Below are 7,500 nucleotides of genomic sequence, written 5' to 3' on the forward strand. Positions count from 1 at the left end.
GATGTCGGCTCTTCCTATCATTGCGAAGCAGAATTCGCCAAGCGTCGGATTGTTCACCCGTTAATAGGGAACGTGAGCTGGGTTTAGACCGTCGTGCGGACAGGTTAGTTTTACCCTACTGATGACTCGTCGTTGCGATAGTAATCCTGCTCAGTACGAGAGGAACCGCAGGTTCGGACATTTGGTTCACGCACTCGCTCGGGCGGGCGGTGGTGCGAAGCTACCATCCGTGGGATTATGCCTGAACGCCTCCAAGGCCGTATCCTGTCTAGTCAAAGGTGGCAACGATACCTTTTTGAGCTTCTATGAGTCGAAAGGCTCAAAACAATGTGACTTTACTAGGCATCAGACGTTCTCGTCTGGTGTCGCACGAGCCAAGGTTGCCGTTGGGGCTGATGGTCGGCGGCGGGATCGATTCTTGCCACGTCTGACCTGGCCCTTTGACGGTCGATCATGGGTCAACTATTTCGATGTTGAAGCTTTGAATTGTCTGTAGACGACTTACGTACTGGCAGGGTGTTGTACTCGGTAGAGCAGTTTCCACGCTGCGATCTGTTATACTCAGCCCTTAGCTTGGGGATTCGTCTTGTCGATTAGACGAGACCCCCGTTTGTTGCTCTTGTTGTTGCGTTTGTGCCGCTGGATGTGTTACCTTCGCTGACCCGTATTCGAAAGGATACGGGGAGTAAGTGTTGAGGGCTGCCTTGGCATCGACCGACGACGACTGCGACGGAATATGCAAATTGGCAGATAGAGTGACGGTGGTGGCCTCCGCTCCTTTTTTCTAACCGTACGGTATGAAGAAGGAGGTCCGAGTAGGGCCGCGCCTCATTTCATATCTGCCAAATATTTCTGTCCTGTTCGAGTCCGATTTGAACCGACCGTTCGAACGTCTATCGTTCTTGCGGTTGGGGACGGTAACGAGAGCCATTTTGGCCTTCGTCCGTCTATCGAATCGGACTTTATGATTTTCGTATGAAATTTTGCCGATGCTTGACGTGAGTTTTTCTATCAAAAATAACTCTGATTTTCTCTCTGATATGGCGCAAAGTACGAAGATAACCACTAATTGAAAATCTTTCGAAAAAGCACCACATCACAATATATCGACCGCCGACCTGACGGTGGTATTCGAGCTGTGACTGGATGGTGTCTTACTATTCGAAAATCTTGAACGGTTTTCATCTGAAAATATCATAACGAGCTAATGAAATATGCATGTTTTGCAGGCTTATCTTAGTCAAATTCGAACAATTCACGATGAATCAATCAGAAAGGTAGAATTTTATGTTTGACGAAATCGGACATGAGAGAGAAATACGAATAACTCACAAGGGTAAATGTCATCAAATGCATCAGACTATGTGATGAGTAAAATGAAAGATGCACACGATAATTTTAGCTTAAACCATGCCGGAAAGTCGACTTCACGTCGTGCATCGGTACAAAGTTATTCAAGGGGCAAAATAAATTCACGAGAGTAGGTCCGATTACCGCTGGATCAGACGACGATTGTAACTTGTTGGATACGAATGTATCCGATGTATGTACGTCGTCCCTCTCTGATCTGTAGTAAGTGGGCCTACCCAAGATGCACACGATAATTTTAGCTTTAAATCGTGCCGAAAAGTCGACTTCACGTCGTGCATCGGTACAAAATTATTCAAGGGGCAAAATAAATTCACGAGAGTAGGTCCGATTACCGCTGGATCAGACGACGATCGTAACTTGTTGGATACAAATGTATCCGATGTATGTACGTCGTCCCCTCTCTGATCTACGGTACGTGGACCGACCCAAGATGCACACGATAATTTTAGCTGACTTCATGCCGAAAAGTCGGTTCACGTCATGCATCGGTATCTTAAATCGCGCCGTAAAGTCGTTCACGTCATGCATCGGTATCTTAAATCGCTCCGAAAAGTCGGCTCACGTCATGCATCGGCGTCTTTTTTTTGTGCCACCGATGCATGACGTGAACGACTTTTCGGCTCGATTTAAGATACCGATGCATGACGTGAACGACTTTACGGCGCGATTTAAGATACCGATGCATGACGTGAACGACTTTTCGGCGCGATTTAAGATACCGATGCATGACGTGAACGACTTTACGGCGCGATTTAAAGCTATACCGATGCATGACGTAAACAAGATCACACCGATGCAGCACGTTAACATTAAAGCCCGCCTAATCCGATCGATGGAGGCCGTCTCGAGTGTCCAACTTGCTCACAAGAGCCGAGAAACAAACCGATGCATCACGTAGACAAGATCGTACCGAATGTTAACACAATCCAAAAGGAAATAATCTTAGATGAATATCGATTCTGATTATTGATTTTTCTTTCGCGATATTGATAGAAGACATCTTGAATGAATTTCGGAATTAATTCCCGAAATCAAAAAAATATTTTCAATAAATTTTTTTTCTAGAGTACCTCGGTCTTTTCTATTTTTTTTCCAAGTTTCGTACGTCAATCAACATACATCCCAGAAAAAATCATCTCTCTAACTATCCTGGTTCAAAAGTTGTATCGGAACTTTTCACGTCGAAAAAGAACATAGGCGAAAAAGGACGTGAACATTATTCCTTATAAAAATCAAACCCGACCATGGATTTTGATTCTGATTGTTGATTATCGCTATTAGAACACATTAGGAGGCAACCAAATCAAATTTGAGAAAATTCCACAATCAGAAAATTTTTTTCGAAAAAAAAAAAAAAATTCGAGAACACCTCGGTCATGGCAAGTTATTTCCCACAATCCATTCCCCAATCAACGTACATCCCAGAAAAAATCATCTCTCTAACTATCCTAGTTCAAAAGTTGTATCGGAACATTTTCCCGTCGAAAATATATCTCTAAGTCCAGACCGATGCACCACGTAATCTCGGGCAGACCGATGCACAACGTAAATGACGATCGGGACCGGGGCGATCGGTCGTATCTGACACCGCCGGCTCGGTTCTAACATCGTCAATGAGTCGGGGTTGTAAAAAAGGACGTGAACATTTTTCCTTATAAAAATCAAACCCGACCATGGATTTTGATTCTGATTGTTGATTATCGCTACTAGAACATATAAGGAGGCAACCAAATCAAATTTGAGAAAATTCCACGATCAGAAAATTTTTTTCGAAAAAAAAAAAAAAATCGTAATCACCTCGGTCATGGCGAGTTATTTTCCGTATTTCATTCCACAATCAACGTACAACATAGAAGAAATCATCTCTCTAACTATCCTGGTTCAAAAGTTGTATCGGAACATTTCACGTCGTAATATCTCGCCAAGTCCAGACCTCGGCGATAGGTAGTATCTGACACCGTCCGCTCGGGACTGACATCGACTTGGACTCGGGCTGATGATGGGGAGGCGTTTAAGGACGTGAACATTTTTCCTTATAAAAATTAAAGTCGACAATGAATATTGATTCTGATTACTGATTTACGCTTTAAAAACACATTAGAAGGCAACCAAATCGAATTTGAGGAAATTCCACGATCAGAAAATTTTTTTCGAAAAAAAAAAAAATTCGAGGACACCTCGGTCATGGCAAGTTATTTCCCACAATCCATTCCCCGATCCACGTACATCCCAGAAAAAATCATCTCTCTAACTATCCTGGTTCAAAAGTTGTATCGGAACATTTTCACGTCGAAAATATATCTCTAAGTCCAAACCGATGCACCACGTAAACTAGGGCAGACCGATGCACCACGTAATATCGGGCAGACCGATGCAGAACGTAAACTCGATCATACCGATGCTTCACGTAATCTCGATCTTACCGATGCACCACGTAAACAAGGGCAGACCGATGCAGAACGTAAAGTAGATCTTACCGATGCACCACGTAATCTCGATCTTACCGATGCACCACGTAATCTCCATCTTACCGATGCACCACGTGAACTGGATCTTACCGATGCACCACGTAATCTCGATCTTACCGATGCACCACGTGAACTGGATCTTACCGATGCAGAACGTGAATTGGATCTTACCGATGCACCACGTAAACTCGATCTTACCGATGCACCACGTAATCTCGATCTTACCGATGCACCACGTGAACTGGATCTTACCGATGCAGAACGTGAATTGGATCTTACCGATGCACCACGTAAACTCGATCTTACCGATGCACCACGTAATCTCAATCTTACCGATGCACCACGTGAACTGGATCTTACCGATGCAGAACGTGAACTGGATCTTACCGATGCACCACGTAAACTCGATCTTACCGATGCACCACGTAATCTCAATCTTACCGATGCACCACGTGAACTGGATCTTACCGATGCAGAACGTGAATTGGATCTTACCGATGCACCACGTAAACTCGATCTTACCGATGCACCACGTAATCTCGATCTTACCGATGCACCACGTGAACTGGATCTTACCGATGCAGAACGTGAATTGGATCTTACCGATGCACCACGTAAACTCGATCTTACCGATGCACCACGTAATCTCAATCTTACCGATGCATCACGTAATCTCGATCTTACCGATGCAGAACGTAAACTCGATCATACCGATGCACCACGTTATCTCGGCAGACCGATGCAGAACGTAAAAAAAAAGCTTACAGCACGCGGTGTTCCCAAGCGGTCACCCATCCAAGTACTAACCGCGCCCGACGCTGCTTGGCTTCAGTGTTCTGACGAGAACTGGCAATTTCAGCGTGGTATGGCCGTAAACAACAAATATAGCGATATTTTCTATGATATCTCACTTTTTGGGAGCGGAAAGGACGTGAACGTTTTTCCTTATAAAAAATGAAATAACTTTTGGATATTAATTCTGATTGTTGATTTAAGTTTTAAGAACACATTAGGACATATCTCAATGAAATTTGAGGGATTTCCGAAATCGAAAAATATTTTTCGAAAAAAAAAAAAAATCCCAGAAGACCTCGGTCATCTCAAGTTTATTTCCATATTCTATTACACAATCAACGTACATCACAAAAGGAACCATCTCTCTAACTATCACAGTTAAATTTTTGTATCGGAACATTTCACGTCGGAATATCTCGCTAAGTCCAGACCGGGGAGATCGGTCGCATCTGACACCGTCCGCTCCGGTCTAACATCGTCTTGGAGTCGGGGGTAACGATGGAGAGGCGTTTAAGGACGTGAACATTTTTCCTTATAAAAATTAAAGTCGACAATGAATATTGATTCTGATTACTGATTTACTCTTTTAGTACACATTAGAAGGCAACGCAATCAGATTTGGGGAAATTTCAAGATCAGAAAATTTTTTTCGAAAAAAAAAAAAATTCAAGAACACCTGGGTCATGGCAAGTTATTTCCCACAATCCATTCCACAATCAACGTACAACATAGAAGAAATCATCTCTCTAACTATCCTGGTTCAAAAGTTGTATCGGAACATTTCACGTCGAAATACCTCGCCAAGTCCAGACCGGGGCGATAGGTAGTATCTGACACCGTCCGCTCGGGACTGACATCGACTTGGACTCGGGCTAATGATGGGGAGGCGTTTAAGGACGTGAACATTTTTCCTTATAAAAATTAAAGTCGACAATGAATATTGATTCTGATTACTGATTTACGCTTTAAAAACACATTAGAAGGCAACCAAATCAAATTTGAGGAAATTCCAAAATCAGAAAATTTTTTTTCAAAAAAAAAAAAATCCGAAAAATATTTTTCGATTCTGATTACTGATTTACTCTTTTAGAACACATTAGAAGGCAACGAAATCAAATTTGAGTGAAATCCAAAATCAGAAAATATTTTTCGAAAAAAAAAAAAAATTCGAGAACACCTCGGTCATGGCAAGTTATTTTCCACAATCCATTCCCCAATCAACGTACATCCCAGAAAAAATCATCTCTCTAACTATCCTGGTTCAAAAGTTGTATCGGAACATTTTCACGTCGAAAATATATCTCAGAGTCCAGACCGATGCAGAACGTAAACTCGATCATACCGATGCTTCACGTAATCTCGATCTTACCGATGCACAACGTAAACTAGATCACACCGATGCAGAACGTAAACTCGATCATACCGATGCACCACGTAAACTCAGGCAGACCGATGCAGAACGTGAACTCGATCTTACCGATGCACCACGTAATCTCGATCTTACCGATGCACCACGTAAACTCGGGCAGACCGATGCAGAACGTGAACTCGATCTTACCGATGCACCACGTAAACTAGGGCTGACCGATGCATCACGTAAACGACGATCGAGAGGCGCGAAAGGACGTGAACGTTTTTCATTATAAAAATTGAAATAAATGATAAATAATGATTCTGATTGTTGGTTATCATTTTTAATAAGCATTAGGAGGCAACCAAATGAAATTTGAGGAAATTCCGATAACAGAAAATTTTTTCGAAAAAAAAAAAAAATTCATGAAATCCTCGGTCATCGCAAAATATTTACCATATTCTGTTCGATAATCAACGTATATTTAAGAAGGAATCATATCTGTATCTATCTTGGTTCAAATTTTGTATCGGAACATTTTGACCAAAGTCCGAGCTTCGGCCGAAACAGACACCGCTGACCTGGCCTATCGATCGACCGAGAGTCGGGGATAGAGCGTAAGTGTTGTCTGGAGGGGAACCCTGTGCTCTCCTGACATATATAGGGAAGGTGGTCGCGTTGGGCGATGCAGAACGTTTGGATCGGGAATTATATTTTTGGTTCAGCTATTGGAATATGGTTTATTGTTGGTATATATTGGCGAAATAACGTTCTTACTGACTGGGGATATTCATAAAAATGAGTCCGGAGATTTTCAGATCGAAGTCCGAGTGATCCGACTTGGAAGGCGTGTTGGGTGGGTCGAGATGGCTTAGATCGATCAGACGAGGCGGGCTAAGTGTTGACGTCATGCATCGGTCCATTTTCAGATTGAGTCCGAGTAATCCGACTTTGAAAGAGTGTTGGGTGCGTCGAGACTGTTTAGATAGATCGGACGAGGCGGACTAGGTGTTAACGACATGCATCGGTATATTTTCTGATCGGAGTCCGAAGAAATCGGCCCTAGTAGGCGCAGCGGACGGTCGAGACGGCCTCGGTGGGTCGGATCGATCGGGAAAAGTTTGCTAAATCGTGTCTGGAGGGGAACCTTGGGTTCTCCTGACATATATAGGGGATAAGGTTTGGGTGAACGATTCTTCACGTAAAAGTTGAGTAATTTATTTTTCGATAAGCTTTTGGATATTGATGAGAAGTATATGTATATCTTCGATTAAAAGAATTCTTACCGTCTCGATGTATATTATATTAGATATATAAGAAATAGTTAACGTGATGCATCGGCCGATTTCCGGATCGGAGTTCGAGAGATGCGACTTTCGATGCGCGATGGGTGGATCGAGACGGCCTAGATCGATCGGACGAGGCGGACTAGGTGTTAACGACATGCATCGGCGGATTTTCTGATCGGAGTCCGAAGAAATCAGCTCTAGTAGGCGCGGCGAACGGTCGAAACGG

At 43.1% G+C, this 7,500-nt stretch overlaps 1 non-coding gene across 1 annotated transcript; it reads right to left on the reverse strand.

Annotated features, from left to right (window-relative positions):
* Positions 1–4,597: 4,597 nt before the first annotated feature.
* Positions 4,598–4,716, reverse strand: LOC123688129. The gene has a single exon (XR_006749784.1). It is a non-coding gene; the product is annotated as a 5S ribosomal RNA (ribosomal RNA).
* Between the last annotated feature and the right edge of the window lie 2,784 nt (positions 4,717–7,500).

This window comes from Harmonia axyridis, chromosome X (assembly GCF_914767665.1).
Source record: "Harmonia axyridis chromosome X, icHarAxyr1.1, whole genome shotgun sequence".
NCBI classification, from domain to species: domain Eukaryota; kingdom Metazoa; phylum Arthropoda; class Insecta; order Coleoptera; family Coccinellidae; genus Harmonia; species Harmonia axyridis.